General features: G+C 38.6%; 1 protein-coding gene across 2 annotated transcripts in view; it reads left to right on the top strand.

The window, feature by feature from the left end:
- Positions 1–9,929: 9,929 nt before the first annotated feature.
- The window catches only part of SULF1 (sulfatase 1), a 201,515-nt gene continuing 196,546 nt past the window's right edge, over positions 9,930–14,898 (top strand). For both annotated transcript variants that reach the window (XM_058444283.1, XM_058444282.1), the window contains exon 1: positions 9,930–10,099. The gene's annotated coding sequence lies outside the window, so the exon portion shown is untranslated. The remainder of the gene's footprint in view (positions 10,100–14,898) is intronic.

The following is a 14,898-nucleotide window of genomic DNA, read 5'->3' as shown; positions in this document are numbered from 1 at the left end:
CCAGAACAATTTCAAACACCAAATGTCCCTTCGTTAAAGAATGTCTAAGCAGTCTTTTTCTCTCTCCCCTAGAAGGTTGGGCTTCTATTTTGAGTTTGATATTATATTGAATTCATTTTAATGAGGTTCAAACAGCCCTCATTAATGTAGAGCCCAGTGTGTTTTTCTACTTAATCCTACATTTCTCTCCTGATTGATTCCTGCCTTGCAGCCATGGCTATCTATGACAAAGGGACCCTGACTATTTGAGCTTAGTGTCTGATAATTGTGATTACATAATACACTAAAGAGTAGCTAACCATAGCATTTAAGCCAATAATAAAATACACTAAGTTGTCCTTTTAAAGATTTTGCTTTCCAAAGTTGCAAAATACAAATACTTGATTAATGTTTCTGTTGTAAAAAATGATCAGAAAATAGGAATTTGGAAGCTTCTTCCTTTGTGAGCTCTCCACATGTGGGACATTTGGAACTTTATACCAGCAGATGCCCTGAGAGGGCTTTTCTCTAAAAATAAATGTCTCTTGAATTCAAGTCTACTGATTTATTTGATTTTAACTTACCTTCTCCAAAAAAAGACCCTACATTTATTCACATGACTCTTTCTAGAAAATATTTAATTCAGCTGGCACAGTGGCTCACACACGCAATCCTAGCACTTTGTGAGGCTGAGGTGGGTGGATCACTTGAGGTCAGAAGTTAGAGACCAGCCTGGCCAACATGGCAAAACCCCTACTCTACTAAAAATACAAAATTTAGCCTGGCGTCGTGGCGCATGCCTGTAGTCCCAGGTACTTGGGAGGCTGAGGCAGGAGAATCGCTTGAACCCTGGAGGCGGAGGTTGCAGTGAGCCGATAGCGCCACTGCACTCCAGCCTGGATGACAGAGCAACTCTGTCTCTAAACAAACAAACAGAAATTATGATTGACTTCATGCTTAAATGCTAAAGTATACTTTCCTAAGTCCATCGAGATACTTTAAAAATTGTGTCTCAGATATATTTTCTTTTGGAAAAGCAATTTTTTAAAAATTTGGTCAATAAAGGAGACTCCGAAAAATGAAGTATTTATCCTAGGAAAATAAGCAACTTAAATTCATATCCTAGGTGATATTGGCAGGGTAATAATAGTGGTAGGTAGAGTACCATATCAAAATGTTTTAACTTATTTCGACAAATCATTTACTTAAGGGGTCTCCTCTGTCGCCCAGGCTGGAGTGCAGTGGCGCCATCTCGGCACACTTGCAACCTCCGCCTCCCAGGTTCAAGCGATTCTCCTGCCTCAGCCTCCCGAGAGCTGGGATTACAGGCACGTGCCACCACGCCCGACTAAATTTTTTTTGTATTTTTAGTAGAGACGGGGTTTCACCGTGTTAGCCAGGGTGGTCCCCATCTTCTGACCTTGTGATCCTCCCATCTCGGCCTCCCTAAGTGCTAGGATTACAGGCATGAGCCACCGCGCCCAGCAACAAATCATTTACAAAATATTTCAGAGAAAAAAAATTAAAGCTGTAGATAGTGTTTTTTAAAAATGCTGTAACCGTTTATATTTACCCTTTGGCTACTGTTTTTTTGTTTGTTTTGTTTTGTTTTTTGAGACAGAGTCTCGATCTGTTGCCCAGAGCCTCCCAGGTTCACGCCATTCTCCCGCCTCAGCCTCCCGAGTAGCTGGGACTACAGGTGCCTGCCACCACACCCGACTAAATTTTTTTTGTATTTTTAGTAGAGACGGGGTTTCACTGTGTTGGCCAGGGTGGTCCCCATCTCCTGACCTCGTGATCCTCCCATCTCGGCCTCCCTAAGTGCTGGGATTACAGGCATGAGCCACCGCGCCCGACCCCTTTTGGTACTTTTAAATCTAATTTCTAATCCCATGATTGAGTTCACAGTGGTTTAAACAGATATCAAACATATTTTGGGTATTAGAACTCATGATATTGTCCTGAGAAAGTGATGGAGGCCAACTTAAATTCCTTTGGGATTAATTAAAGGAGTTAGAAATGATTAAGACGGCCACGGGGATATTTGCCGTATTTTTAAAAATCAAATACATGTAGCTAGTAGGCCCTGCAAAACATGTAGAGGCTTCGAGAAATGAAAGGCAACCAAGTCCCCAATGTAGGGATCTCAAAGGTAGATAGGTGGACTTTCCTGTCTCAATGCTGTGTAATATCACCTAAGCACCTGCTGGGTCCAAGCGTTCCAGTTTCACTGGGCTGGTGTGGTGCAGAAAAGAGACCCCTCCCATTGAATGCAAGACACAGATAGTTATAGGAAAATTCTTCTTTAGCCTTCACTTGTGTCTCTCATTTCAGAGCAAAAACGGGGAGTTATTTCTACAATTTGCAGAAATCTCTCCCTTTTACTGTATAATCATGCAAATAACATGAGGACAGTTAGGCTGTAGTAAAGTAATAGAGACTTTTGATGATGGTTTTACCACCTTAAAATTTTTATAAACAGGAATTAGAGAGTTTAATAAAGGACACATTCATTAGTGAGATAAACTCTGAAGGTAGGAGTTCCATTTCAGGCTCGGCTTCTTGCCAGATGTTTGACCTTAAGTAAAGCATTTTATATTTCTAAACCTCAGTTCTCTTGTCTGTAAAATACAGATCCTATTAAGACCTTCCTTATTGAAGTATTGTGAATGTTAATGAAAATAACTTGGGTAAATACATTAAAAAGTCTCATTCACAGTGAGTTCCAAAATTATTAGCTATTATTATTTTTATTATGGTAAAAATTTGGAAGAAGAAATAGTTATTTTGGGGGGATATGCCGGGGAATAAATGGTCAAGAACAACAAACAATATCTTTATAATCCATTAAAAGCTATGCCAATGTTTGCAAGGTTTCCTTCAGCAGGAGAAAATTAATATACTTAAAAAATAAAATCCAAAAAGTTCTTTTAGAGAATAGATGTTTTAGATTAATTCTGTTTGTTTTCAAAATAAATAATAACCATGGTAATGAACCTCAAAGGTGTATTGTCTTAGAGTTTCTGGCTTTAATATTGTAACTGATGACATTAAAGGCAATTAAACCATTAATTAAAAATCTGCATTTATGCAAAGCAGAGGGGAAATAAACTACTTCAACTTCAGCTTCTGACATATTTACGCTTGAAATCAAAGCTTTTGTTAAGTTAAACTAGAAAGAGCTGTTTAACATAAGAAAGAGTTAACACTCACTTAGGGGTGCCCTTTTTTTTTAAGTTCGTTGGAAAGTACTTGACAAATCTGTCTGTGAAAGCAACTGCAAAAATATTGTCACTGCCCTTTTGACAGTCTGAAAAAATCATGGTTGTCAAAATAATAAGCAAATTACATTTTATAACTATCAAGAGAAAAATATCAGTTTTCTATTTTATAAAGTTGTTTTTTAGCATATCCTAGTGTGTGATGACTGACTACCATACAGATAGGTAAATAATGTCAATACATAGGATATCTTCCTAAAAGAATCTAACACAATCCAAGCTTCCATTTAGCTTGCGGAAATACATCGGCCTACTGAGTAAGCAACCAGACATCGCGGCTGACTTAAAGAACATCTTTATATCCATGGAAATGAACATTTTTTAAACATCTGTAAGCCCTGGTTTCTTGGTATAGACAGTAATAGTAGTAAGTTTGAGTGGCCAGCTGTTTTCCATATGTTACTCAGAAACTTTTACACAAGTACTTACTTCCTGGTAGTGTTGAGTGAGTACTAGACCTACATTACCTTCCTTAAAATGAGAAAGGAAAGTATGTCAAGGCACTGTATCCTGCTTCTGAAGAGCTATGTACTTAGCAAGTAGTTTACTCAGAAGTAAGAGCCTACAGCAAACTGATTTCAAAAGTTACTTAATCTTTTTAGACAGGCTGAACATGTCGTTCCAGAAGCAGCACGTGTAAATTCTCCCAAGACAAGCAACCCACTAACACTGGAAACTTTTGTTGAAGACCTACCATGTAAATGCATTGTGCTAAGTTCTAGAGAGAAAGGATGCAAAGATGATAAGACACAGTTTCTGCTCCCAAAGAGTTTTAAGGTTTTAAAATAAATTGGCTTTGAGGCCTAAAAGAAAGAACTTTTCCCTCTCCTTTTTTTCTTGCACTAACAGTTTTTTGTTTGTGTTTTTTAATAGTATTTCTTTTGCCATTTGTATCCATCTTTCTATTATCTTCTGCTGTGTTGGTTCAATGATTATGATTTTGCTGCTAAAGTTTTTATTTCTTCAACTCGTCTGAGATTTAGCTTTACATTAAAAAATTTCAAATAAATGTCAGAAAAGCAGTGTTACTTTTTAAAACTCGATCCTGGTGGAGGAGCAATACGCCATTGTTAATTTCCCAAACATTAGGTAAATAAGTGGGGCGTGTTCCTGCCCTGTATTCTAATTGTCTAGCAAGAAAAATTTTCTGTTCAGGACGAGATGTTTGTCTCTTCCAAAATCTATATAGCATTAATCTCATTGAGATACCCCAAAATCTCAAATCTGAAATATTGAAAAAAATACATAAAAGTAAGAAAGGGAAGTGATGTATCCCCTGGGATCTATTCTACTTTTTACAATAAAATGTGGCATAAGAAAAAAAAAATCACATTATCTAATAATTATTAAGTAAAGCTCTGTTGTGTTTATTATTTATTATTACGTCTGCCTAACAATTCTCATGCCTTTTAAGCACTCTGATGGCTTAAAGAAGAAATACTACATAAAGGCATAAAAAAGAATAAATACTGCGTATCTAAAGGTATTTTGTGCATCTAAATTCACACTGACTTCTCAAATTATATAGCGCCAAGAAAACATAACTACTCCAGTTTAAGAGAGTCTTTGCCATTCTGAATATTGTTTCTAATAAAAGTACATGCTATTATTGAGAGAAAGCTATAAGAGCTAATGGATTAAATCTTGGGGTGTATTCCCAATTCCACCAATGACTGAGATGTTACCCTTATGCCTTCCTGGGCCTCACTTTGCTCCTCTCTAAAAGAAAGAAATTTGATTTTGTCTATTATTCCTTCCAAAAGCAAAGTTCTACTGCATTTCTGAGACACGTGTGATACTTATGGCTGCATTCGGTTTTCCACTTTCATTCATACTACTCACTTTAATCAGGGAATGTATTTATTACAAATGAAACATAATTATTTGACTCATTAGGTTTAGGGTATATACACGTCAAATACCCTCAACCCTCCCTCCAGGTATATCAAACAAAACCTTGAGCTCCTACTGCCGAAATTCACATTTTCCTCTTACTTGATATCAATATGTTCTATTTTTATGTCTCATAAATTTAATTATCTGCTAAAATGAAGACTGAAGCCCGATGCCCCAAACACTAATTTCCACAGACATGGATTCAGAATAGGTTTCTAAAGATTTCACTATCCTGTTTGTCACAATTCTATTGAATCTATGATCTTTCATTAAATTATTCCGTGTGTGGGTCACTGTTTTGTCCTAAGTGATTTACCACCCAACCTTGCCCTCCTAAAATTATTTACAGTGCAGCTACACAACCCTTTTCAGCATGCTTTAGGCTTGTATTTCCTGGAGGGAATTTCACTTCAGTGACGAAACTATTCGTCTGAGATGAACACTACCACTAGCTCCAGTGCCACCTCCCATGTAGCTATGCAGTCACTGCAAACATGAGCAAGCCTAATGCTTGCTACATTGCATGTGAATTCATTTAACAAGCAATAATTTCCCTTTTCTTTCTGAGAATGACTTGGTTCAATGTAAATAAAGGCCGTAAAGTTTAGCTGGAAGAGAATAAGAGAATATTGGAAGCTGTGTAGCCTGGAGTAATTTAGATATGTAGGATGTTCCAAGTTACAAGATTTATTGTGTATCTACGGGCACTTTATGATACAAATGGCAATGAGCTAATAGTTATACGTGCTTCTGGTGTCATGGAACTTTAGATGTCATTTGTCATTTATTTAAAGGACAAAACTGAAGGAAGTTAGGTTAGGTTTAGGAATCATCCAAAAAAACGAAAGTGTCAGTATAAGGAGCACCACAGGTTCCTATATCCTATCAGATATAATATATATTGGTGATCAGAACTTTTTCTTTTCTATTTCTAATATTTAGATTACAGATGAGCTCAGAAGCTAACCTCGGAAACTATTTTAAGAATAAAACATTCCATCATTGCAATTGAGGGAATCTTATTTGCAATCATTATTTGCATGTTGGAAAAATAGTGGTAGCAGAGGTGATACAAAAAGGAGAAATCTAATGCTACCATTTTGACTTACTTTTACCAAGATTAAACATGGCCATCACAAAAGATTGGCTTCCTAAACTGTGGACATCTTCCCAGTTCTTATAAGTAAGGGATGGTTTACCTCAAAATAACACTGAATTAAAAGTGACTTGTGTCCAAAGAGCTAAAGTCAGCACAAATTATAACAGCCCATGGCTTGCTGAGTTCTCACAATTTCAAGCATTTGCCTAAGGCCTTCCCCACTCACTTCTTCCGTACTCACACTAGCTGACTTCGGGGGAATCCAGCAGTATTGCCGGCCCCCACTGGCACGGTGGCACAGAGCAGCCTGCGACCACAAAGATGCAGGCAGATCCCCATCACCTCCCTCCGCACCAAGTGTGTGGAGGGGCCAGCTCTCTCCGCCTCCCTGATCATTTGTTTACTGTGCTCAAGTTGGGATTCTTGGCCAATAGGCAGCTCAAGGGGGAAAGAACCACGGTGTCTTAAGTGCATTAAATCTTCATATTAGCCCTCTGGCTTGGTAAACCTTTATGTTGGCTTTGTTCTCTTTTTTTCAAGCATGACAAACAAGTGGTTTTTCTTTTTCACTTTAATGATTCTTTAAACAAAAAAGGGGAGTTTAGGGCTTTCTCCGAGGCTGATAGGTGTTTCTGTTTAATGAGGTTTTTATTATACTGTATTGGCTTCCCTGAAAAGAAATTACGAGCAGCAAACAGCTGATAATAGAACAAGACTGGAAGAAACAATAACCAAGAGGGGGAAAAAATTAGTGTGGCAGCAGATGCACGCGTTGTAGCTGGGGGATTAAATGCCACTTCCATTCTCCCTTGGCCACCATTGTGCAAGTAATAAAGTGAATGTGGGCACTTATGTGCCAGTTATGTGTGTGCAAAAGATATGGATATAGATATAGACTCAGCTAAACTGCCATCTGTGGAGGAAGAAGGCTGGTGAGCTCAGTCTAGACAAAGATGAGTGAAGCTCAGAGTGCGGGGTTTACAAGGGCTGGTCGGTTACCATGGAAACTAATTGGAGCTAATAAGTAAAGGGACATTTTAACTGTGGGAACAGAATAGGAGGGGCTATTTTTCAATATCACCGTTACCTACAATTAATCTTTCATTTTAGGAGTGTCTTTACTTAATTCTTATGATGAAGCGCTTCACTCTGTACACAACCTCGCCCTGCTCAATGTACTTGAAAATTCGGCATATCATCTTTTAGAATGTGCTGTATTTTAGGTTTAGGTCTTTCAAGACAGAATCAATTTCACTTTTTTTTTCTTAAAAAATAAACTGTTTGCAGATGGCAAGGAGAAAGGAAGGGAGGTAATGGAAAATTCTTAACTTCTAAACTGACACTCTGCTGAGCACTAAAGCAGGCTTCAGAGAGAAGGGGAGCTGGGACCTTATCCTGCAGCACCAGCTTCAGGTTTTTGTTTGCGTTGATTTTCCCTAACAAAAGCATTTCAGAACAACAACGAAAAATGTGTCTTTGTGGACTCACTCTTACAATACTTTCCAAAGGTAGCATTTACAGCTACTGCAGAAGGAAGTATTAAGATCATAGCAAACAACCACATCTATTGCATCCCTGTATTTTTTATTTTAAAGCAAGTATTAAATCATGTAAATAGCTGAAGTTATCAATAAAAGGGAAGCAGTGACTGAGTTTTAATGAAAAGATCTATAATTAATAATAGAATAAAATGTCCGTGTTAAAAAACACTTTAAACAATAATGTAGGTCAGAACCAGGCCCATTTGGGAACGCCTCATAGACGGTGTGTTACAAGCACAGGGTTGATAAAGCTTCTTGATTCCACATCTGTACAGTTTCTTAGGTTTTACTTTTGTAACTCAATTTACAGTTTAAGAGAATGTGAACTACCTTAATAATGTCTCTGGGGTCTTCAAAATCTATGCAGTTGAGGTAATCCAGATTTCCAGACATGGGTCTGGTTGGATTAACCCCCCTCCCGCCAAAACAGGAAAAAAAAAAACCTTACAATAATTGGCACTATTAAAAATTTTATGATGCCCAAGGGAAGTTAGAGCCCTGTTGTGCCACTTGCCATTGTTGAAAATGTTTGTGTTGATTATGTATCTGGACTTACCCGATTAGGAGTAGTTTAGTGAATACACGATATATTGTGAAACAGACACCTCATAATCACTTCTGAGAAGCAATTGAGCAAATGAATCAGGACTCTAACTTCTGATTCTTTTTCTTCCCTCCTTCTTCTTTATAACCCAATTATAAGAAAAAAATGCACTGCAGAAAAATTAGTTTTCTAATTTTGTACTTCAGAAGATTGCACCAGGAATAATTTTTAAGTATCTTAATATAATACCACACAAAAAAATTCTAGAAAAACACAAGCTAGTCAAATCAATGTTGCTAGAAACGGAAATAATTCTCCTTGTGATACTAGCGTGCCATATATTAGATAACTATTTATAGTCTAAATTTTAAGGCATTAGGCAAGTTTAAGAGTTTTTTTTTTTTTTTTTTTAAACAATCCCCCTCCCAGTTCAAAGAAATACAAAAGTTGCAATACTTAAAATGTTGGCTTCCCACAGACACTGTCAGGGAGTTGGTAGTATTTAAAATTCCTATTTTCTCTTTCAGTTTATCAAAATTCCTTAGATATCTGATGGAATTTTTGAAATTGTGAGATTTGTGGCAATTAATTGATTTCCAGATATCTTCTTATAGTACTGTAACAAGTATAGCCATTTTCTGGTTCAGATTGCTGTCAAAGTACTTAGTTTTATAAAACAGTTCAGAAAACCAAAAAAAAAAAAATGCACCTAAGAAGAAGGTATCGAAATGACCAAAAATTGAAAACATTTCAAAGCAAAATTGTTAATGAGCTGTTTGAGCTATATGGACATTATAAGTGCAATTAACTAGAAGCCAATAAAAATAATCAATGACAGAGTGCAGCCCTCTGGTACCAAAGTGCTTTTACAAAGAGATGTCTGTGAAAGCAGCAAGTGATTAAAAAAGCCACCTTTATCTATGGGAGCGCGTGCTATTTTACATGAGTAGAAACGAAAATGATTTTCATTGACTATTTCTGAAGTTCAGCCTGTGGCAAACAGTGAAGAGCTGTGTGTGGGAATAGAGAAGTTTCTGCTCTTAGCTGCGCCCCCACCCCCTCCTTGCCAGGAATGTTGGAGGCAGCCACGATCTAATCAAAGGAAGGTAGGAGTTTAGATTTCAAAATGTAGATGTCACATTTCAGTGCCAACTACTCCTACATTAACCCTTTATCAGCAAGTCAAGATGAATCTTTTATCTTCTATGGAAGGGAAAACGTCTTGCTGAGAAGATGGCCCTTCCATAGGTGGGCAGTAAAAATTTTTAGGGTTTCTGTGCATCCCACTGAGGGTCCCCATCATCCCAGGGGGAGCACGAGGAGTTGTGAAAAGTAACGCACAACTGGTCATCAGAATAATTCATTCCCTCCACCTTCTCTGTAGCACCTCCCACTTCTCTTTTTATAGCCGTCCTTTCTCTCCGAAAATCTCAGGTTACTTGACTGGGAGTTCTCAGACCTCCAGTTTCAGCCCTGCCCTCAGCCTCCAATCCGTAAGAGACACCCAGCCCCAGCAACTGGATTGGGCAGCCCGTCTTGACACACCACTGTGCTGAGTGCTTGAGGACGTGTTTCAACAGATGGTTGGGGTTAGTGTGTGTCATCACATTCGAGTGGGGATTAAGAGAAGGAAGGCTGCCTTGCTGGAGCTGTGTGGTCTTCTCCAAGTGAGAGTCGCAGGCAATAGAACTACTTTGCTTTTGGAGGAAAAGGAGGAATTCATTTTCAGCAGACACAAGAAAAGCAGTTTTTTTTTCAGGTAAAGTAAAAGACATTGAATGCTTCTCTCCCCCTCTCTCTTTTAGCATAGTTTTGAATGGAATGCTAGCACGGCACACTTGTCAAAGCCAGTTGTTGCTGTCCTATCAATGCTGCTTTTGTACGGCTGACAGATGACAGTGAGCATAGCTTGATGCTTGGCTGTCTTTGTAGAACTAACACTCCTCATGCCTTGCTTTTGAAGGTGTAGCTAAGAAAATATCTTTGGGAGCCACATTTGTACCTTTTCATATCCCCATTGTATACTCAAAACAGGAGGTGTAACTTGCTTGTAGAGAGTAGATAAGGCTGAGAAAGGATTTATTTTAGCTTTCAAAATTAAAATTCACTTTCAAACTGTTGCATTTTACTGCTCAATTTATAAAGATTCTTTGAAGGGTCTATTACTGAGTTGCTGGCAGAGATGGAAATGCTTTCTTCACCGATTTGTGCAAGGTAGATTATGTCTGATTTATGACACAGCAAAGGGTGTTTTAAAATATTTTTGGAGATTGACTCTAAAGTTTGGAAACTCCTTAAGAGAAGGGGCTACCCTCTGAACAGCCGCTAGGTCGGCTTTAAAACAAAAATGCTTAGAGCTGGAAGAAAAGCAGAGAAGGAAGAAGGAGGAAAATGCTCTTTCACATAGCCCTCTTGCAGCTGCAGGGAAAGCAGATGGAGGTAATTGATTTGCAGATCTGTTTGTGAAAGTTTTACAAGTCATGGAAGACTAAAGTAGCATCTCTGTAATGGATCATTAAGAGTCACTACATTTATAGGTTTTAGACCGGCTAAGTGAAGTGTTAATTAAACGTAAATAGATTTTCAGGTTTGGTTATAAACAAACAGAAAGGATTTAATTATAAACTAGTCATTGGAAATTAATAGTGATCTGGTGCCTGAGCAACATAAAATGACTTGTCATCATATAAGTGAGTAGCCGTAACGGCTCTACCAAAAGAACCCACCAAAATTGAATTGAACTATTTATAATATAAAAAGGGGGTTTATATGTTATGTTTAATTTGTAGTATAAAAAAAGGCCTTTCAATTCAGGCTCTATTTTCACAGGGATCAAAACGTGAAATTTTTTGTTTTCCAAATTTTCTAGCAAGATAGGTGAGCCAATGAGACTTCTGCTACCCTAATATACTTGCCCTCCCATAGCAAAGTTCATATACCTGTGGTATGCAGAGATTCTGGCTCCTACTGGATGTTCACATTTGGCAGAGAAACCTAGCATTATCCTCCCCATTTGCAGGTGAGAGATTCTATGAATAATATTGTATATAAGCTGTTCCGAAATAAGAGCTGTTTGGTAGGTTGAATAACAGGATTTATGGCTAGTGCTTTGTGATTTTAGTATTCGATTGCATAAAGATGCCTGTAAAATTGTTTCAAGTTGCATTATACATATTTTTGCAACCATGCGGTTAATTTTTTTAAAATCCTTTTTTTAAAAAAGTTAAGATTAAAACAATATTTTAATATGGTCTTTAATTTTTATTCAGAATGCTCTCCAGTTATACTCTCAAACTTCTCCTTCAATGAGAAATTATCCTCATAAATACCCAGGCAGTTATTCTGGCTGAGTATTATCTGATTCCCAATATTACATAACCAAAATAGATCCAAGTTCATAAGCTGAAGTCTTGGAATTCCAGTCATTCCATTTTGGCTTTACAATGGAAATGAGGTTTTAAAAAATAAAGACAGAAAGGCAAACTAATATCTCATGTTGTATCAGGATTAGAACTACATGGACGGCATATAGCATGCATGGTGCTAACTACCAATGCCATTTTTCACTACTGCAGAAATATTTCACAAGAAAGTCAAGTGCCTCCTCACAGATCGGATTTTCCTCCCTGAGATGTGGCGTGATGGCATCTAACAGAGGCAAGGTGCCATTTAGCAACGAGTACCCCACCAGCATACATCCCTAATGTTGCAGATCGATCACAGGGCTGCCTGGACAGGACTTTGACGATATGGGACAATTCCCCTGAAAAAACAATTGTACACAGGATTAGGCAGGATGGAAACAAGAAAGGAAGTGTGGAGAGATAATAAATTCACACCTTGAAACGGCAGCCGTGTTTTTGACCCCATAACAGGGTAATGTGAAGTTACTTCGTGAACTGAAAGGGCTTGCTTAAAACACAGTGCCCACAGGGCAATCCCAGCTTCTTGTCAAAATCAAAATCTACTGTCCCAGATGGTAAACATGCAGAGACATATCTATGGTGACTTCTACATACCTCAGTTTGACATTTGGTTTCTTCCTGACAGCACTTGTGCTGGTAATACACATGAAGTTCCCATCAGCATTCTACCAGCTGTGAAAGTGTTTGAGCACAGGGGATATCCCTTCCAGAGAAGCGAAAAATAACGGAGGTTGAGGAGATCTGAAATGTGCACTTGGTATGCATTAAGGTGATACTTCTTAGAGGTGAAAAGTGATCTGAAAGCTTGATTTGTGAAAGTGACAAAATTCATTTTTATGCTGGTGTGCAATACCAAAATACATTAGTCCAGGTATTGACTGAATCCATGGTAGATTATGAGTGGGAACCTCCATCAGGAAACTAGAAGGGTTCTACTCTGTTTTCCTTCTAAGAAAATGTCAGTGATTTCATGCAGATTGTTGTAGCCATTTCCATCATAATAGTAGAGACAAGTGGCAAATGGGACATTTCCTATTTCCTTCCCTAATTATGTATCCATATTGGAAGGGTTAGAAGTTTGTTTCTTCTGTGTTTTATATTGAAAATGGGTTTATTCTTTAAAAATCCTAGGACCGGGCACAGTGGCTCACACGTATAATCCCAACATTTTGGGAGGCCGAGGTGGGTGGATCACCTGAGATCAGGAGTTCAAGTCCAGCCTGGCCAACATGGTGAAACCCCATCTCTACTAAAAATACAAAAATTAGCCAGGCATGGTGGTGGGCACCTGTAATCCCAGCTACTTGGGAGTCTGAGGCAGGAGAATTGCTTGAACCCGAAAGGTGGACGTTGCAGTGAGCCAAGATCGCATCGTTGCACTCCAGCCTGGGCGACAAGAGTGAAACTCCGTCTAAAAAACAAAAAAACCCATAAAGCAAGATTTCTGATACTGAGCTATATATAGTATTGAGATTTCCCCAACCATCGCCACATAGATGAGGCCAACCAAAGGGTCAGCTCAGGCCATCTGGTTTTTTTTCCCCTGTGCAATATTTTTGTGTGGAGAGCATGAAGCAAATTTAAGGGGATTAAAATTTTTAAAACCAGACTCTAAATAGATGGTTACTTTTACCATTATTGACTTTGGGGAGAAGGAGGCTCGTGTATGAAATTAAGTCTATGATCATGTGGTAAACTCACCTTTTACTGAGGTTAGAACCATGAAAAGTTTTGAAAGGAGATATCTTATTGAAAAAATTTGTCCTGAAATATGTTTCCTATTTAAATTATTTTTAATCTATCTTAATATCCTGAGGAGGTGGGGAATTCGCCTGTTAGCCTTTTTTTCCTCTCTCATATTTCCCTCTCCCCTATAGCCAATCTGTCATCAAATTCTGTGAGTCTTCCTTTAAAATATCTCCCACATGTGGCCCATAGCTACCATCCCAGTGCAATGATCATCTCACATGTGGGCCATTGCAACAGCCTCCTAAACGGTCCACTTGTCTCCATTTCCCTATTCTGTCTACTACTGCAGACTCAGCTTCCTAAAATATCACTTTCATCAAAGCACTTCTAGTCTGAAAATTACCACATGGACCCTTACTACCCACAAAATGAATTTCAGTCCTATTCTAATGTGCTGGCTTTCTGTTGTTTGGCCCGAACTTTCCAACCATTTCTCCCCGCCAAATCCCCCTTCACCACCTCAGAAGTCTACCCTTCCTTCCAGCTAAAGTGGGCAGCACAGCATCTCCACTTGCTAGCCTTTTCTTTCAGCCCTAACCACTCTAGTTTTCTATCTTGTCTTTAAAATGAGTTTGTCATCATGTGCACGGTTCCTTCTAAGTCTACATTCATAAGCCTGTGTGTAAAATGCCCCACTCAGTTCATCCTTATCACCTCTATATATTCATCCTTCAAAGTTTCAGCTTAAGTTCCACCTCCTTCGAGAAGCCTCCCTGACCGCTACCTCTTCCAGCAATGCTTTTCTTCCCTTTATGTTGACCACTGGTTATCCATGGATTGCACTTAAAACAATTGCTTTATTTTTTATTCTGCTCTATAGTTTGCTTGTTTATTCCTTGACTTCTCAGGGAGAGTGACAGGGACTGGCCTGGTCCACTTTAATGACCCACAGAAGAACCTAGTCAGCGTGCTTACTAAACTCACCAGGACGTTCGAACACTCAAGGCACTTTCCTCTCTAGAGTTACCCCACTTTAGAGCCATTCACTGGCTCCAGTAGCTTCCTCCCCACCCAGGACAGGAAACGAAAAAAAAAAAAATGAAACTCAGTGGGTTTTGAGGGAAACTTAAGGAAAATGCCCCTAAGGCAGAAAGTGAAATGATTGCCCCAGATTAAGCTTGAGTATTGTACGAAAAATCCCTATCAAGTTCAGCTTTAACTGTAGTAGAAATTACATGTATCAGCTGCTGCTCTATCATAAAATCCCAAATATGGCTTTGGAGCAGGAGAGTACAGGCTCTGGGTTCAAACAGAGACATGTTCTAATCCAGGGACCACCTCTCTAGCTGTGTGGCCTTGGACAGCGAACTGACCCATTCTGAGATTCAGCTCTTTCCTCTGTAAAATACAAATAGGAGTGCTTATCTCGGGAACATTGTAAAGA

Source organism: Hylobates moloch, unplaced genomic scaffold, assembly GCF_009828535.3.
Source record: "Hylobates moloch isolate HMO894 unplaced genomic scaffold, HMol_V3 SCAFFOLD_9, whole genome shotgun sequence".
NCBI classification, from domain to species: domain Eukaryota; kingdom Metazoa; phylum Chordata; class Mammalia; order Primates; family Hylobatidae; genus Hylobates; species Hylobates moloch.
The sequence above is the reverse complement of the archived record's forward strand: the minus strand, read 5'-3'. Positions and strand labels throughout refer to the sequence as shown.